Below are 18,316 nucleotides of genomic sequence, written 5' to 3' on the forward strand. Positions count from 1 at the left end.
GGACTCTCAGAAATTACCTGAGTTATGGATCTGCACGGAAAAGCGCTGCTGGCAGGACGGGCTTGTGGAACTCAATGTGCTTGGCTGGTGGTCTTAGCTGGGGTTCCCCCAGAAACAGACCCTGAGACAAGGATTCAGATGTGAAAAGCCTGCTGAAAAGAGGGCCTCGGGCAAGACGGAAGGAAAGTACTGTGGCATAAGGCCCACAATTAAGGCCCCATCTTATGTGGGCCTTGACATCTGGGGAAAACCAGGAGGGCCCTGAATGGCCAAAGCCCAGGTTCCCCGCCCCGCTCTGCTCCCACAGATCAGGGCCCCAGACCAAACAGTCCTCCTGGTCCCAGCACCATACACAGTCTCTGTCTATCCCTCAGTAGTGGGCTTCAATTCTCCACCAGCCCACAGAATTAGCCAAACAAATCACATCCCCCTGCAAGAACCATCGGGCGCCTCACCCTCTTGATACTACAAAGCGTGCCTCCCACAGCCCTGCACTTCTGTTCCCAAGTGCGATCTCGGCGTGGCTCCGTGAGGCAGGCAGTGTCCTACTCCAAGGCTGTGAGTCTATGTAACTAATGAACTGCTGTTGGTCTTGATTATCCATGTCAGGGTCATGTGTCTGGACATCTCCAGAACCCTGTGGCGGGAATCCCTCCCACACCAACGGGGCGAATAAGAGAAAATCAAAACAGATACAGAAGGAAATGTATCTAATAAAACATGCATTACCAAGCAGGTTACTACTGTGGTTCCTCGGTAACTGAGCTAAGACCCTCTGGAGAGTTCTCTGGGCCAGTGTAGAAATACCGTCCCTGTGTGGTAAAAGAGCTAACTCTCGTCAGACACCAGCTGAGGGGGTGCCGCTGGGAGCATTCATTCTCCCACGTCAGACATGCTGTAAGTGGGCAACGAGGCTCAGCCAGCCAGAGAGAGCCCTCAGGCAGAGATGCAGAGGCGAGCAGATGGGGCCGGTCTGCAAGCTGTACAGCTGTGAAGCCTGAGGGGATATGGACAGAGCCCTCCCTTCTACCATGGGAAAGAGCAATGGTCCATTTTGCCAAAATCCTGCTAGTTCTCAAGTTTTTCCCCAAAATTCACTAATCCGCTCATAAAAAGACTCCATCTTTTAGTGAAGATAAAGTTCTATGGATGGAAAGAGGATTATTTGTTGGCTTGTTTTTTAAAGATTTATTGATTTATTTATTTATTTGAAGGAGAGAGAAAGAGAGCAAGTTAGCAGGGGGAGGGGCAGAGGGAGAGAATATCCAGCAGACTCCATACTGAGCACAGAGCCTGACCTAGGGCTTGATTGCACGACCCTAAGATCATGACCTGAGCCGAAATCAAGAGTTGGAGGGCATACTGATATAAGGCAGAAGGAAGTCTTTCCTCCCCAAAATCCCTACTGAAGTTCAGCATTCAGCCCCCGAAGGAAGTTGTTCCCCAGCCATTATCGCAAGGGCCGGGCTTATCATTCATACAATTTTCATTTTCCAAATGCGTACTGAGTGCCTTCTGCGTGATATGTAACGTGCATTCTACAAGAGCATATTCAGAACGCAGTCTGACAGGTGTAAGAGGCTCTTGCAACGGCCTACGTATGCAGGGAGAGCCATCCCACATTTGAAATCCTACAATATCAGATCCATTCCTTCCTAGTGGGGCACAGGGTCTGGAAGAAACTTCCAGGGACCTGCACTACACCTATTGAGTACCCCAATACTGCCCTAGAATCTTACAGAAGCACCTCAGTGGAAGTTAATACGTAAGACTTATTGCCAAATAACGGACGGCTCCCCGCACACAACCACACGGGTACGATGTGGACGAGGAATTCTGCTGGTGGGGAACACGGGGTATAAAATACAGAAGCACAGATGAATCAGCATGAGGGGAGGTGCTTCCATGCAGAACCCGAAAAGCGAGTGGGAAACAGTAATGCCGAGAGGTGATGGGCGACCCATGGGAGCCCTGAGTGCTTGGAGCAAGAAAGGAAGGCTCTGGATGGTCTATTTCACAATTCTGCTTATAAATCGAGGGTGAGGCTGCCCACTCACGTGTGTATCTTCCTGCTGCCCGTCCTTGTGGAGGCAAAGCCAGACACCTTCTAGGAGGTCAGTCTAAAGGAAAGACAGACCCAAAGAGCAGGAATGAGCAGGAAGGGTTTTCTCTATACGGGAGAAGCAGCCTTCTCCTTGTACAAAGAGAAGAAACAAGGTCGTTTTGTTTATTGTCAGCATTTCGAGACATTGTTTTGACTTGATTTTCAGCTCTATTAACTTTTAGTATTATCCCTACAAGTTTTTCTCACTTCCTAGCTGAGTGACTAAACCTCTCTGAATGCCCATTTCTTTAAATACTCTAACACAAATACTCCAACAGGTATTCCAGAGACGGCTGTGTTGATAGAGCAAACAGTACACATTAAATGTTGAGCTGGGCCCGTCTCCTGTGGCTGTGAGCTGCCGTCATCCCTGTCCTTCCCCTCCTGCTCTTTCCCCCTCATTAGCAGTCATGATGACCGTTTTCTCTCTGGGAGTCCAGAGAGCATTATAAATCCTAATACTTTCATTCATTTATTCCACAAATATTTGTTTTTATTTGTGATATGACACTCAGTAAATGCCGCAGATACAAAAATGACAGGCAGCCCCTGCTCACACATAGCTCTCTGTCTCCCCAGGGGATGGCAAATAAAGAGTCAATTTGCCAGAGTGTGATAATGAGCTATTCCAGAGAAACACAGAGGGAGAGAGTTAGAATCAGGAGGAAAGGCAGTTGGGAGCGACCCCAGGGGAGAAGCCGTTGAGCTAGATCTCCAGGCATCAGACAGGTAGACAAGGGAGCGAAAGAAACAGCAAATGTGAGGGGCTGGAGAGGCAACAATGAAGGACGGGAAGGCAACAGTGAGTGACAGGAGCAGGACAGCCCCAACACTGGCCTCATGGGAGGTCAAGGGAGACAACCATTCAGAGAAGAACGGAGTCGTCCAATCTGAGGAAGCAAGTAATACGGGGACAGGGTGCTCATTGGCTATGTCGCAGATAACCTCAGCACAAAGAGTCGCAGGGGCACAAGTCAGTCCGCGGTAACTTGGGAAGGGAGATGGAGTTGAACATAAACACATCACATGGCTTTTGTGGCCTGCGCTGCAACCACCTCCCCCCACCTGCCCAGCACCTCTTGCTGTGTTGGGGGAGTCATGGTTCCACCAACGTAGTAGCAAGGAGAGACGTGGGCTGCTGCTGGCTTATAGCCAGTATTTGAAAAAAAAAAAAAAAAGGCTCTCTACATCCGTATTTCATATTCTGAAGTACATCTATTGCCCTTCCAGTTTAGGACCCCTTACACATTTAACACAGACATTTTTTTTCCCTTTAGAGATACATACACCATTACCACCGCTGACCCCACTACTGATACCTCCATACACTCCTGTGTGCGCATTCCACTTTGATCTGGACCTCACATTTATGGTGTGGGGCTTCATTTAGCAACTTGTACTGTATTCTGGTACATTCGCCCCTCCTCTTCCAAGTGTCCATATTCTTTATAACAGGTTAAGGCAAAACACTTGCTCAGTGTGACGGAGGGCTCCCCCTTGTGGCAGAGAGCGGATCAACAGCCCTAAAGCCATTTCGCAAAGCCCCTTTGCCTTCCCCTAGCACTCAGGTGGGAAAGCTAGAATGGTTATCTTTCTAGATTTCCTTGCAGTCAGGCTGGGCATGCGACAATTATGGCCCAAAAGATTAAGGCAGAAATCTCTGGGTAGGGATTTTCTTTCCAAGTGTACAGGCAACATCTCATTAGGAAAAAGCTCTTTGCCCTCCACTCTTCCCTCTTTCTCCCAATGGCAATGCAGACCGTCCAGGGAGCGGCTGCCATCTGCAAACATGAGGATGAGAATCACACACACTGAGAATGATGGAGAGGACAGATTCAGGAACTCAGGACTCTGAGGACACTGGGGAGCTGTTACACCAGTCTAATCTGCTACCCAAGCACTCTTGCTAGTAAGTGAGAAGCATAAACCTCTGTTACTTATTGCTAAAGAGGGTTTACTCCTAGGTGAGTCACTTGTGGAAGCATCCAAAGCAGGCACTTGGTTGGTGGCCACTGTTCTGTATGGCTCCTTGAAACTGGAGAGCCCTCCCACCTGCATGCTACTCTGGAACGATCACTGTTGGGCAGCTCCAAGTATAAACCTCATTGCTTGCTGCCTCTAGTTCACCCACAGCTTCTGCCGGGAAGACCTCCTATCAGACACCCTGAAGTCTGATTTGATGGGTTTCTGGATACTCTTGATTCCTGGAACCCCCCCCCAAAAAAAACCCCACAGAAGGACCCAGAAACTTGCCCGGGTAAGAAAGTACGAAGAGGGGCGCCTGGGTGGCACAGCGGTTGAGCGTCTGCCTTCGGCTCAGGGCGTGATCCCGGCGTTATGGGATCGAGCCCCACATCAGGCTCCTCCGCTATGAGCCTGCTTCTTCCTCTCCCACTCCCCCTGCTTGTGTTCCCTCTCTCGCTGGCTGTCTCTATCTCTGTCAAATAAATAAATAAAATCTTTAAAAAAAAAAAAAAGAAAGTACGAAGAAGCATAGGTCACACCTACAAAAGTGGGCATATCCCCCCAGTCCAGTAATATAATATACTGAAGGAGGGGACAAGTGGGGCAGGAGGAAGGGACAAGGAAAAGGTCTAACAGGGGACAGTGAAGAGCAGGCAGGGCCCTGAGGCCGGATCACGGGGAAGCAGCCTGAGAGTGCACGAGGAGGGTGTATGTTGCGATCAAGCACCAGGGAATACAAGGGCGGATGAGATGCCACGCGGCTCCTTTAGAAATGCACATTCCTGGGACCCAGCCTCAGGGACTCTGATGCCACAGGTCTGAAGTGGGGCCCAGAAATTCTCATTTTCAATTAGCACCTCAAGGGGTAATCATGCATGTGGTTCTCAGTTTTAAAACTCTGCTAAAGGTTCTAACACCATGAGACAGGGAAAGGAAGACTGGACTATGAGTTAGAGAAACTTGTTGAATAAGTGGCTTCTCTGGGCCTCAGGTGTAAAACGACTAAACAAATGGTTCTCAAACTCTTGCCATGGAACTCCACCCCCCCCCCCTTTTTTTTTTTTTTTTGCTTCCAAGATTTAATACAAATGCTGAATGTATCAAATTAATGAAACAGATGCTTCTCTGACTGAAGCCGAGTGGGAAGCCCCAAGTGCCACCTGACCCCCCCTCGCCCTGCCATGTTCCTCTGAGGAAGCCTGAGGCTCTCAGCGTCTCTGGGCCAAGTGGCCTCCTGAGTTCATTCCAGGGAAGACATGTGACTTAACAGAATGCCACATAAATTAGGGGACATGTTTGTGGTCCTTGTTCTGAAGGTCAAGTAGATTCCATCCTGAGGTGGAGGACAAAGAAAAGAAAGTCAGGAGCACCTATCTTAAACCACGTTTATAACCTTTACATAAAAGGATTTCTTCACAGTGCTGTTTTGAAGGTATTTTAAGCACATCACTTCAAGGTGTGACCAGAATAATGACACACTGATTTGAAAGTGGTCATTTTAGTAAAGCTATGGAAGTTTAAAGGGGGGGAGGGGATTGGTAATTGTGATTTCTTTCGATTTGGGAAAAAGACAGGCTGTCCAGGGTGATGAAGAAAGCATACACAGAAACCACAAGAACAGCAGAGCCCACTGTAAAAACAGAAGAGAAATTCAGAAAGCCAGTGCTGAGACCCCTCCTGCCATAAAATCATCCCCAGAGGAAGGAGTCTTGGCTCAAGTCCCAAGTCTTACACCTGTTACCTGTGTGTCAGGCAAACCATTTCAATTCTTTGTGCCATATTTTCTTCATTTATAACACAGGAATGAACTTGTTTACTCCATTTCCATTCCATGCGAGGTATTGTTCCAGCCTAAGGGCAACAGGCAAAGATCCCTGCCCATGTGAAGCTGACGTTTGAGCAAGAAGGGACAGGCAAGAATGGCGGGCATGAAACAGATGTTGGGTCACAAGCTGAAAAGTGGTACAGAGAACAACTGGGCGGGGAGAAGGTAACCAGAGAGGATAGGAAGTGGGGTGAAGAGGGACACCTCAGTGACACGACAACTTGGAAAAAGACCTCCATGAAGGAAGGAATGAGTGGATATTTGAGGGTGAGGTTGGGGATCAGTGGTTTGAGAAAAGGCACTGGAGCATAGCATGTTCCAGAAACAGGCAGATGCTGTGGGCAGCTGGAGAACAGGGAGCAAGAGGAGACTTCAATGGGATGAAGTCAGAGAGGCACTGGGGCCAGAGTTTATAATGACTCATAGGCCATTGAAAGGGCTCTGGTTTTTGCTCTGAGAGAGACAGGAAGTTGCTAGAAGACAGTGATGTGATGGGGTTTAACATTTAGAAGGACCACTCAGCTCATCATTTGGAGAATGTGAGGCTCCCCTCTAGAAGGACTCCAGTTTGGAGGCCATTACAACAGTCCAAGCGGGTGGGCAGATACATGCGTTTTTGCCCCACCGATGTGCCAGGATGTGAAGCGCATAAAGATAAGTTTCGAAACACTGCAGGCGTTTAAGGCTTATGATTATTGTCATTTTATGACCTTTATGCTAAAAACATGCTAGAGGGGAAACACACAGCCAACAAATACAGTTTTGTATCCTGAGCTTGCAGGCGATGATGAAGACGCACTTTTCAGTTTGTCAAGGAATCACCACCAGATTGATGTCCTAGTTAGAGCCTGCGTCATGGCCCAGGGAAGCCGAGGTGTGGGACTGCGGACAGAGCGCATCCCAACCCTCCTGGCTTCACAGGACGCAGGAAACTAACAAACATTCAACTTCTGGAAACAAAACCTACCTTTCCTCAACCGGACAACACCACATTCCGTATCAATTTGTCAAACATGCCCACACATGCCCTTGCTTTACTAACTGCTAAACACCAAAGCAAAAATACCATCAGGCATCATTACCTTATGCCTACGTCAGATGAAGTTCTAAGATACAGCTGTAATACTCAACTATTAATAATCAGAGATTGGAATTAAAGAGATACCATTTTTACCCATCAGATACATGTCATTACACATTTGTCCAAACCCACAGAGTGTATAACACCAAAAGGAAACCCTAATGTAAACTATGGACTCTGGGGGATGATAACGTGTCCATGTAGGTTCATCAATTGATACAAATGTCCCGCTCTGGGGGGGGGGGGATGTTGACAATGTGGAGGCTGTACCTTCCTCTCAATTTTGCTATGAATCTAAAACTGCTAAAAAGGAAATATTTAAGGAAAAGAAAAACACACAAGGAGAACAAAAAGGAGATGTAATCACAATCCAGGATAAAGCACAGCTGTGAGCAACATTTACAAACTGTTGATAATATGAACTTAATATAGATTTAAAAATTAATAAAACTGTATTAGGAAGGTGTGAGAAATGAGGTGTGAAGAGGTGTGTGTGTGTATCTGTCTTTTGGGGTGGGGGATAGAGAACAAGGGGACTAATTCTATTTCTGCCATAAACAGACTTCAATATAAAGTTAAATTTAAAAATTCAATTATAAAACTAAATTAAATAAACTTTGTAAATTAATTAAATTTTATAAATCAAGAAGAAGTATAAGCACATTATTAAGAAATATGGAAGTAAATAGAAAAATAGCTAATGGGGTTGAAAGTTATTACTGCAGGGGTGGGGGACAAAAAGACAGCAATTGCTAATTTTCATTATGCCTTTTAGTTCTAATAAATCACATTTACAGAGGTGCCAGGTTCTAACATGAATCTAAGCCGCATATATAACTTTTCTAGAAGAAAATACTTAATAAAAATCTTTGGCTTTTTAACTATTCAATACACTACTTTGAAAACAACAAAAATTGACTTAAAAATAGGGCACAGTGGCTCTCAAATGATGTAATTTAATTACAGGACTTAGGTGCTTCTAAATTATAAAGTTCAATGCTTACTGAGCACACACCATTCGTGATCTGCTACACCGCAGACAGACAGACAGACAGATACCACGGCACGAGGCAGCATTTGAGAGTTCTCTGGTGATACGAGATTCACTGTGGGACTCCCAGATCGGGTATTTCCTCCATGCCACGCTCTGATTAAACACAGAAGAGTAAATCGATGAATCGAGTGCATTACATTATCTCATTTAACCCTCCCACCACCTGGAGAGGCAGACATAGGCTGTCAGCAAGAAAGTGGGCAAAGGTCCCAAGGTCACAGTTAGGATGGTGCTAGGGACTGAATGCCTGTGTCCCCCCAAAACTCATATGCTGAAGCCCTAATGCCCAGTGTGGTGGTCTTTGGAGACGGACCTTTGGGAGATAATTTGGTTTAGATGAGGTCATGCCAGTGGGGCCCTGATCTGATGGGATTAGTGCCCTTATAAGAAAAGACACCAATGAGCTCTCTGTCTCTGTTCCTCTATGTCTAGTTCTGTCTCTGTCTCTAGCTCTATCTCTGCCTGTCTCTGTCTCCACCTCCCTCTCTTTCTCTCTCCGCCATGAGAGCACACAGCAAGAAGACAGCCATCTACAAGCCAGGAAGACAACCTTGACCAAAACCCAACCATGCTAGCACCCAGTCTGTGGTATTTTGTTATGGCAGCCTGACCACAGACCAATGGACTGAGCCAGGATGAGAATCTAGGTTCGTCAGACCCCACCCTACCTCATAAGCAGCTTTATCTCCTTGCTCAAAATAATTCATCTCACACACACACACATCATTCAGAGCTCCAACCACTAGACAGTGACCACACCAGCACCCCAGAAATATCCTATGGAAACCCATTGACACTTAGCTAGTCTCTCCCAGACATCAGCTATGAGAAGTCGAAGGAATTGCATGCACCTTGAGAAAACAGGGAATTTCCAGAACTATGCTAAGATCTGCCACCTCAACCTAGTTGGTGGGATTTTTTTCCATGGAAGTTGCCCTCCCACCTTACAAATAACACACGTCAATTCAGGCAAACCTCATTAGATGATTCCCAGAATGATAACTTTAACTGGCTCACCAATTTTATTGATGTCTCTATGTTATGGGCAGAACTGTGTCCCCACTCACCCCCAAAATTCCCATGTCCTAACCCCCAGTATCTCAGAATGTTGCCTGACTTGGGGATAAAGCATTTAAAGAGATCATTAAGTTAAAATGAGGCAATCGGGACACAGACATGCACACAGGGAAGACCACGTGAAGACACAGGGAGAAGACAGCCATCTACATGCCCGGGAGCGAGGACGGGAACAAACCCTTTCCTCACAGCCTCAGAAGGAACCACCCCGCCCACGTCTTGATTCAGCTGTCTTGCTTCCAGAACTCAATTGTATAAAAATTAATGAGAAAATAAATTTCTGCTGTTTAAGCTCCCCAATCTGTGGTACTTTATTACAACAGGCACGGCAGATGCATGCAGTCCGTAAGTGCACACACCTGCAACCTCCCTCAGATTCTGTCCACCCCCCAATTCCATTCAGTCAGAAGACTCGAGGATTCAGACTTCTCGTGTTCCTCCTTACACTCCCATCCACTCCCATCACGTGGGTTTTAACTCAGGGGCAGCCTAGTTTCCCGCTGTGATGGCCTCCTAACTGGTTTCACAGCTCTTTCCCCTTTCTTTTTTAAAGACTGATTGATTGATTGAGAGAGAAAGCACGAGCAGGAGGGGCAGAAGGAAAGGGAGAGAGATCTCAAGCAGACTCCTCGACGAGCACGGAGCCCTACACAGGGCTCAATCCCAGGACCCTGATCAGGATCATGACCTGCGCTGAGACCATGAGTCAGCCGCTTAACTGATTGAGCCACCCAAGCGCACCCTTTCCCCTTTCAATCCATCATCTGCACAGGCGGGAAGTTCACAAGAGACCCCATCCACGCAGAAATAGACGCTGGGCGTGTGGTGCTAGGTAAGGTACCCACTATGCAGGGGCCTGCTCAACCAGGTTGCCGCCTCTGGTGTCCCTGGGAGAAGGGGCTGGGGCCAGGGCAGCCGCTCTCCCGCTACTGTCCTAGCGGGTACGGCCATCCCGGCTGAACCTCAGTCCTGCCTTACATATGCCCCAGAGTCAGCTTTCCAAATGACAAAGCTTAGTGCATCCCTCCTCCTGAAAGCCCTTCGGAGGGTTCCCTGCACCGTGTTACCTGGCAAGATGCACACATTTGCTCGGCAGTCACCGGTCCAGCATCCTCAACTCACGTCTCAGGCTCCGGCCACTCTGAACAGAGACTGGGCTTCACTAGTACATCTTGTTCATACGTTTCCAAGCCTTTGTACACGTCAGGAATGGCTGCCTCCCTCTGCCTATGGTGGAATTTCTACTTCTGCACCCTGCCCTGTCCGGCCTCCCTGGGGCTGCCCCCTGTCCTGGACCCGTTTCCATGACAACACTTGCACTGGACGGCCATCATGGGTGCCTGTTGCTCCCTCTCTAGGCTGGGGAGTCCTCGAGAGCAGTGACAGACGCTTATTCAGGGCTGTCACCGATCCAGGACCTCTGGGTGACAAGCGTGGGGCCTCAGAAAATGCCTGGAAATTACAGGATTGATGTGCTTTGCCACAAACACTGAGCTGAGCTTAGCAACTGCCTCCCTAAGGAAAGAAGCTTGTTTTTACCCAAATCAAATTAGGCACCACCTGCATATCCACCCTCCTGGCACCCAGCTCGAAGATAAGAGCACTGGTTTCCCGCAGCATAAAATCCACTGAACGGATGAATGAAGCCATTAATAACCTTTGACTGTGTGCCGGGATCGGTACTGCCAGGAAGAATATTTTCAAAAGAAAAGAAAATCACCTTTTTGAGTCAGGATAAAATCGTTTAGATACAGATATCTTTCTTTCTTAGGGAACTTGCTCTTAGTGAAATTCTTGGTGTGGTGGACGTGTGTTTGTGTTTCTTGGGCCTTACCTAACACACAGGATGACCTCCCCAAACGCGGCAACCAGTGTGGGAAAGGGAAACGCAGCCTCCGCGGGGAGGACATGCGCATGCGCACACATACCTGCGTGCACACGCATGCGCGCATCCAATAACGCTGAGTCGAGCTAAGCTGGGTGCGTTGGTTAATTCCAGCTTGGGTAAAGGAAATAATAGGGTCTCGGTGCACTTCCTCTGGCATGGTCTGCGGTTTGCCTGTAACCTGAGAGGGCTACTTTCTGGAGGTGGGCATCCGGAGAAAGCCGCAGCCCTAGAGGCTGGGCCCAGACCGCACAGACCCACACAGGGCCCACCCGGACCAGGGCCGCTCTGCTCCAGTCCCACCACGAGCCTTCCAGGCTGAGGAAAGCTCAAGGTGGGGGGGTGGGGGGCTGTTTTCAAGAACGGCCTGGGGCCTGGATTAGCTCCCTTTAGTGTAGGGACGTGGGCCCACTGGGGTGCCACCGAGGCCGCCCTCTCCAGGCGTGGTGACCTCTGCGTCCTCCTTGCTGCTGCACACCTGACTTCAGCAAGTCTGACTCTGTGATCTGAAGGAATTCAAAGCTCTCCCCTGGGCTGGTCCCCTGCCTTCCAGGGCTATGTATGCTCTGGGGCTCTCACCCCCGCATGTCGCTGAGGCCGTCCATCCTTTCATCAAGTCTCAGTCATTCGTGACCACTCCCTGCCATTCTCTCCCACTGCCTCCTAAATGACCGGAAAGATACCTGCATTAACAGGGACACAGTGTGACTTACCCCTGTTTCTCCATCTGGAGGACAGCCTTGGAAGTGAGTCAGCTGCCCCTTTAAGCTGGGTGGCCTGGGACACCTGACTAAACCTTCAGGGTCTTGGGTTCTCCTTTTGTACAACGGGAATATTAATAGTCCTGCAGAACAGGGTTGCTATGAGAAGTAAGTGAAGTCAGACTCACAAGGCTGCTAAGTCTGGCACATGGTAACAGCCCAGTAACTGCTAAAGCTCCTGGATTTTGTTGAGCTTGACACAGTGCCCTATGCATCATTTGGGTGATTATTCTCTATATTAAATAAACAGCATTTCAAACCTGACTTGAACTATGTAGAAAACATGAAAAAAAAACATGTAGGAAATCTGTGTGTTAAGGGGGAACCTGTCACATTTTGTCTACTCCTCCCCTCACAATATTGTCCATAACTATGTAGACTACCTATGAAGACTTTTTAAATTTGGTGCTTTTCAGAAATACTTAAGTCCTCTGCATATCCCAAAAACACAGCACTTACATACTTCAGCCTTGTATATTTAACCCCCCTCCCACATACACACACACACTACATAAGCTTACACAGCTCACAGAGGCCACACACAAGTATTTCCTTACAAAATTTCCTGCACATAAAAAAATTCAAGTGCACAATTCAATATTTAGTGACTTTATAGAGTTATAAAACCACCAGTTGCATCACATCCAAGTTTCAGAATATTTTCGATCACCCTGAAGAGATCCCCATTCTTAATTTCTACCCCACCCGCACTCCATCAGGCAACCACTGATCTGCTGTTTACCTCTGTCTCACATAGTATTCTATGTCTGGCTTCTCTCCCTCAGCATAATGTTTTCTTCGGTGTTGCAGGGTGTTCCTATTTCGTGCTTTTTTATTACTAGATAGCACTTCATGTATAGACACACCACATTTTGTTTATCCACTCACTAGCTGATGAATGCCTGGATTGTTTCCATTGTCTGGATATTATAAATAATGTTGCTATAAACATTCACGTACAAGTCATTTGCGTGACACATGGTTTTATTTATCTTGGGGTAGACATCTCAGAGTGAAATTCTTCTAGGTCACATGACAAGTTTACGTTTCACTCTAAGAAACCTTCAAACACTTTTTCAAAGGACCTCCACTTGGACTTCCACTGATGATTGATTTAGGGCCAGCAACCTCTCAGACTCTCACCTGTGTCTTGACCAGTCCTAAAGGCTTCCTCTCCCCACCACCTCCACCCCAGTGTGCCCTCGGAGGCACCACGTGAGCAGGGAAGCAGAGCTATCACCATTTGGCCTGCTGAAGCTCACCTCCTGAGGGAAAATGGTTAATTAGAACACGAGAGCACCAAATACCTTTGCAGGTCCTCCTGCCCTTGCCTTGCTATGAAGATCCCGGTCTTTAGGGCTACAGAGGGACTCACACTCGATGCCCGGAAGCTAAAGCCCAGATGCTCACCAGCCCTGAATGCTTTACCTCCTCACCTCCTAAGGATCACAAGGAAATTAATGAGCTCTTGAGTCAATATAAAGGTCATCAGCAAAGATTAGGAATCCTCCATAGTTTTCTAGCATTTTAACAAATGCCCAAGAGTGACAAACCCAACAAGTGAGACTGAGACTCCTTGGGCAGGAAAGCTTATAAATATCATCAAGGGGATGACACATTCCCGGAGGGACACTTTGGAGTGACAGATCGAGTTAATATATTTGATTCTGTCCCCATTTCTCCAGCATCACAGCCACCTTTGCATTCACCTTTGAGGTGTCCCAATGTCCCTTCACTAAATTACCGAGGGGACACACCAACTCCACACCATTTATACAGACAGCATCTTCACAGGCTTGCTCTGTTCTGAAGCACCCAGGTCTGGCCTTATACTGACAACATCCTACTGAGGGGAGAAACTCAGGAAGCTACTGCACATCTGAAATGTGGTCCACACTTGGACTGACTGCAGTTGGGTCACTGCATCCCAAAAGATGAGGGGGCATCATGTGGTCCCCGGAAGACCACTCCGTACCAGATCCAGTCAATAACCTATCCCAGCACTCTCAAACAAGCCCAACATCTACTTGCCTACTTAGCTTCTAGAAGCAATATCTTCCCCACCTACAGTTTTCATTAAAATCTATTAAGGTGATCACAAGAAAATCAACTGAATTTGAATGGTGACCACCCCAACAAATGGCCTGGAAGCCACCCCAAACACCATCCAACTAATGCCTCTAGTCCCATCTGATGATTCCTTTACTGTGGAATCCCTAGCTACTAATTCTCATGTTTTCTGGAATCTCCTTGCCCACGTCCATGAATGCAAGAAAGATCGCCCCTTTCCTGGTCTTCTTTGCCGTTTGCAGGGTCTCCAGTCCAGGAAAAAGGGAATTCACTTATTTTATGGACCACAGCACCACCATCCCATGTGATGGAACCCACTGGAGAGCTGCTTCCATCCCATTGCCAATACACAGCTGATAAATGATGGGACCCAAAGATTGGCCATTTTGGCACTAGAGGATTCCCTCAATAAAGGTATGTTCATTATCCATATTTTTACAGACCCTTGGGTAGTAGCTAATGGCCCCACTGTTTGGTCTCATCAATAGGCACAAAATAGATTTCACATTCAGGATTGTTTCCTATGGGGCCTTCCACATTAGGAATATACTTCTTCTTGCACCTTACATATGACAATTTAAGTCTCCCACATCGCAGCTAATACTAAAGGTCCCATGGAGAAGGCTCCTTGTAACGCTATAGCTGACCAGCTAGCTCACATTTCTTCAGGAAATTCATATAGCACCTCCATTCCCTTGGCTTAAAGGCCCAGTCGGTATGGATTTTCAACTCTTAAACATGAGGCTGAATGCCATGGCATCCCTATGTCACTGGCTTTAACCCCTAGCCTCCCAATGTGCTTTTTGTGCCCTGTTCTGTCCTGGCATCATGAGGATTCTTAGTATAAGAATCCGATGAGGATTATACCAAGAAGCCCCTTCACTCATTAGCAAATTGATTTTATTGGGCTGTTGCCCCAATGTGCAGGCACAAATCACTATGCCCTCACAATGATTAACAATTATGTGGGCTCACTTTGGGCTTATTCTTTCTAGCATCCTACTGCTGACACCATTAAGTCTCACCAAAACTCTGTTAGTTCCATTTGGGCCCCCACATAGGATCTACTCTGATCAGGATACACACCACTCATTCAGTGTAGACATGGGTCTTACAACAAGGCATTATTGGGAATTTCCTTTTTCCTATTGTCCACAGGCAACGGACCTAATAAAAGTCCTAATAAAGATACAAAATAGCTTACTCAAAGATGCTCTTAAAAGTACAAAATGGATAATGTTTCCAAATGGATCTCTCTTTTGTCTTCTGCCTTAGTCACCTTCAACTTCTGACTTTTAGGTCTTATGACATCCTACCAGACTGTAAGTAGGGTTCCTCTTCTCATTCTAGCCACAAAAGGGAACACTTCCCACCTACAGATCTGCAATACCCAAACAGAATTCCCCTTCCCACTTAACAACTCTCCATTCTGCCATCCGTTCTCAGACCTGGTGCCCACATTGGGGCTGAGAATACAATGGGACCCACTGCAAATGCAGGCGCTAACACTCAAACAGGCTATCTATATGCCAAAGCCTGCTGTCCCTCAGAATGACAGTTTTAAAGGTCTTGACTAATGAGAGGCCCATCTTCATAGAAAACAGAAGTCTTGGGTGCCCTTTTTTAAACTCTAACTGTGGGTCTCATCACAATCTTTGGTATAATAGACACATATTTAGTTATTTTCAATTGTGTAACACAGACTCAATACCTCCTCTAACTATGTGGACCTCAACGAGAGAAAAGGATCTTAAATTAGTTCTCAGTGTCAACATTCTTAAATAGGTTGCCCACTCTGGCTCTACCCCATTATGGCAGTTAGAATGAGGGCTTACCGCAGGATTCAGGATTGCAATGCCCACGGCTCTCATAGTAATAGAAAATAAGAAATGACTCCACAACTCTCAGAGCCAAAAAGATACTATGTTTCAGTCATTCTTGTAATAATTTCTCAAATGTAAAACTTTGCCTCATGGTCTTAGGGTTACGAAGAGACTCATAAGGTGTCTACAAAACTCCTGTGCCCTCACCACTTGCTCTCTTTGTTCCAGAACTTTTCCTGGAGAGCCATCCTCCCCTTCTCCAACTTGGGACTACCCTGCTTCTGTGATTAATAAATGCTTCTTTGGTCATACCAAATGACTGCCGTCATAAGCTTCAATAGCAGAACCTAACCCGGGGTGGGGGGAGCTGCCCCCCATGCTGAGGTGAAGTTGCCACAAAGACCATTACAGAGGGTGTGGAAGGTTATCTCATGGGGTGCCTGGGTGCCTCAGCCGCTCAGCGTCTGCCTTCAGCTCAGGTCATGATCCCAGGGTCCTGGGATGGAGCCCCACATCGGGCTCCCTGCTTGGCGGGAAGCCTGCTTCTCCCTCTCACACTCCCTTTGCTTGTGTTCCCTCTCTCGCCGTCTCTCTCTGTCAAATAAATAAATAAAATCTTAAAAAAATAAAATGTCTATTCAATTCTTCTGCCCATTTTTAAATTGGGTTGTTTGTCTTGTTATTGAGTTATAAGAGTTCTTTATATATTCTGAATACAACTCTTTTACCAAATATATAATTCACAAGTATTCTCTCCTAGTCTGTGACTCATCTTTTCATATCTCAGTGGTGTATGTGGAAACAGAAAAGTTTTTAATTTTGATAAAGTATAAGTTATCAATTTTTCCTCTATTGATTACATATTTCATGTTGTAATGTATAATCACATTTTTCCTGATCTGAGGCCATGAAAATTTTCTGTTTCCTTCTAGAAGGCTTACAGTGTTACCTCTTAAGTCTATGACCCATGTTGAGATAACTTTTTGTGTTTGGTGTGAGGTAAGAATCTAAACTCATCTTTTGACATGTAGAGATGTAATTACATGTAGAGACTATCCTCATTTTACAATCTGGAAGCCCCACCTCCGAATCTGTAAATTAATTTAAGTTTCATTTTACCTGATTTGTCATGCTGAATAGAATTGCATTTATTTAAAAACAAACTTACCTGAAAGTTCCACACTTGAAACTATCCCCAAACAGCAGCTCTATTCTGATTTTTATTCTTTTCAGAGCAGAGGTGATATAAAACAAGCTTTTAAATGTGATACATGTCTTACTGCCAACCACTCTTACAGGAAGTGGAGGAAATCTTACACTGTTCAAAATTTTGTAAAATCCAGATTTTTTTTCAGATTGTTAGAACTTTTTCTAAGAAACCAGCCCGCAGTTTACATTCATTTGTAATTAACATACCAAATCATCAAATTTCTTATGTGGATACTTCCTAGTTTTGAATCTTGGCTTAAAAGGATGTTCCAGCAGAAGCCCAGTATAAACCTGAGTAATGCTGAATTTTTGCTTTGAACATGCATTTCTTTAAATCACTATGTACTGAAATGTACATTTCTATAAAAAGTTTCCAATGCTCTGTGGCTTTAGAAAGAGTTTTCAAAACCCCACAAAAGCAGGGGTTCTAAGATGGAATATAGAAATATCTGATTAGTAGTGTCTAAATTTTTATTAGAAAAAGTTCTTCTAAGTACAAATATCATAAGACAATGTCTGTTTATTAAAAATCTATGTTAATGTTAATTTTCCCTTTACAAAATGATTATAGATCTGAGTTTTCAATCCTCCAGGCTCAATCCATCCTTCTCCAATCACAAAATTTTATTTTATCTACTTACACACAAGCGCACAACTATAAAATCAGGTTTTATCACAGATATTTACCATGTAAAACTCACTATGTGTCTCACAATGCAATATGATAAAGTATACCCCCCAAAACCTAATGCTGTTATGTAGACAAGGCAAGAAGACTCAAATCCCAACATGTTGGGGTTCCAGATTATGGTGGGGATACCCTGGTGAAAGAAACAGTCAAGGCGCAGACCTCACTGAATGTCAATCCATTGTATGTAATATTCCCAGACAAGAAAACATAAGTACTTTGGTAACCCCAAAATGAATGGGGAGTGTTGGATGGACTGCCACTCAAAAACACAAAGATCTGTCCACAAACTTAATGCGCAAATAGGAAAGCTATGCTGACAGATACAAACATAAAAAATATGGGTGGTTTCCCTGAAATAATAAAGTAGCAAATATATTATAAAATACATATCAAAGCATTAACATATACACTCTAAACACAAAGCATTGGGATCACACATTATATCCCACAGAATAAGGAAATGATGAGATATAATCTCGTAAAGAATACAGCTAGACCCTTGAACCACACAAAGGTTAGGGGCACCAAACCCTGTGTACTCAAAAATCCATGTATAACTTTTGACTCTCCAAAAACGTAACTACTAATAGCCTCGCGTTGACCGGAAGTCTTAAGGATAACAGTCGAGTAACAGATATTTTGTATATGTGCTAGATACTGTGCAAAAATTAACAAACGGAAACTGCACTAGAATGGGGACAGGAGGCCGGCAGGGGGTGCTCTCATGCCCTACCACTCGCCCTCGATTGCAGCACCCCCCCCAACCCCCCC

The 18,316-nt window shown here is 45.8% G+C and overlaps 1 protein-coding gene and 1 long non-coding RNA gene across 4 annotated transcripts in view; both read right to left on the minus strand.

The window, feature by feature from the left end:
• LOC109489536 overlaps positions 1-10,998 on the minus strand; it is a 29,590-nt gene extending 18,592 nt beyond the window's left edge. Inside the window, exons 1-3 of one of the 3 annotated variants that reach the window (XR_002142548.2) lie at positions 10,941-10,996; positions 10,174-10,247; positions 7,980-8,122 (exon numbers count right to left, since the gene is read on the minus strand). This is a non-coding gene — a long non-coding RNA (uncharacterized LOC109489536). Of the gene's footprint in view, positions 1-7,979; positions 8,123-10,173; positions 10,248-10,940 lie in introns of all 3 variants that reach the window. The other 2 variants (XR_002142549.2, XR_002142550.2) reach the window with 2 other exon arrangements.
• Positions 1-18,316, minus strand: part of ST8SIA6 (ST8 alpha-N-acetyl-neuraminide alpha-2,8-sialyltransferase 6) — a 147,331-nt gene that overhangs the window by 99,096 nt on the left and 29,919 nt on the right. The gene's annotated exons all lie outside the window — the stretch shown is intronic.

This window comes from Ailuropoda melanoleuca, chromosome 15 (assembly GCF_002007445.2).
Source record: "Ailuropoda melanoleuca isolate Jingjing chromosome 15, ASM200744v2, whole genome shotgun sequence".
NCBI lineage: Eukaryota > Metazoa > Chordata > Mammalia > Carnivora > Ursidae > Ailuropoda > Ailuropoda melanoleuca.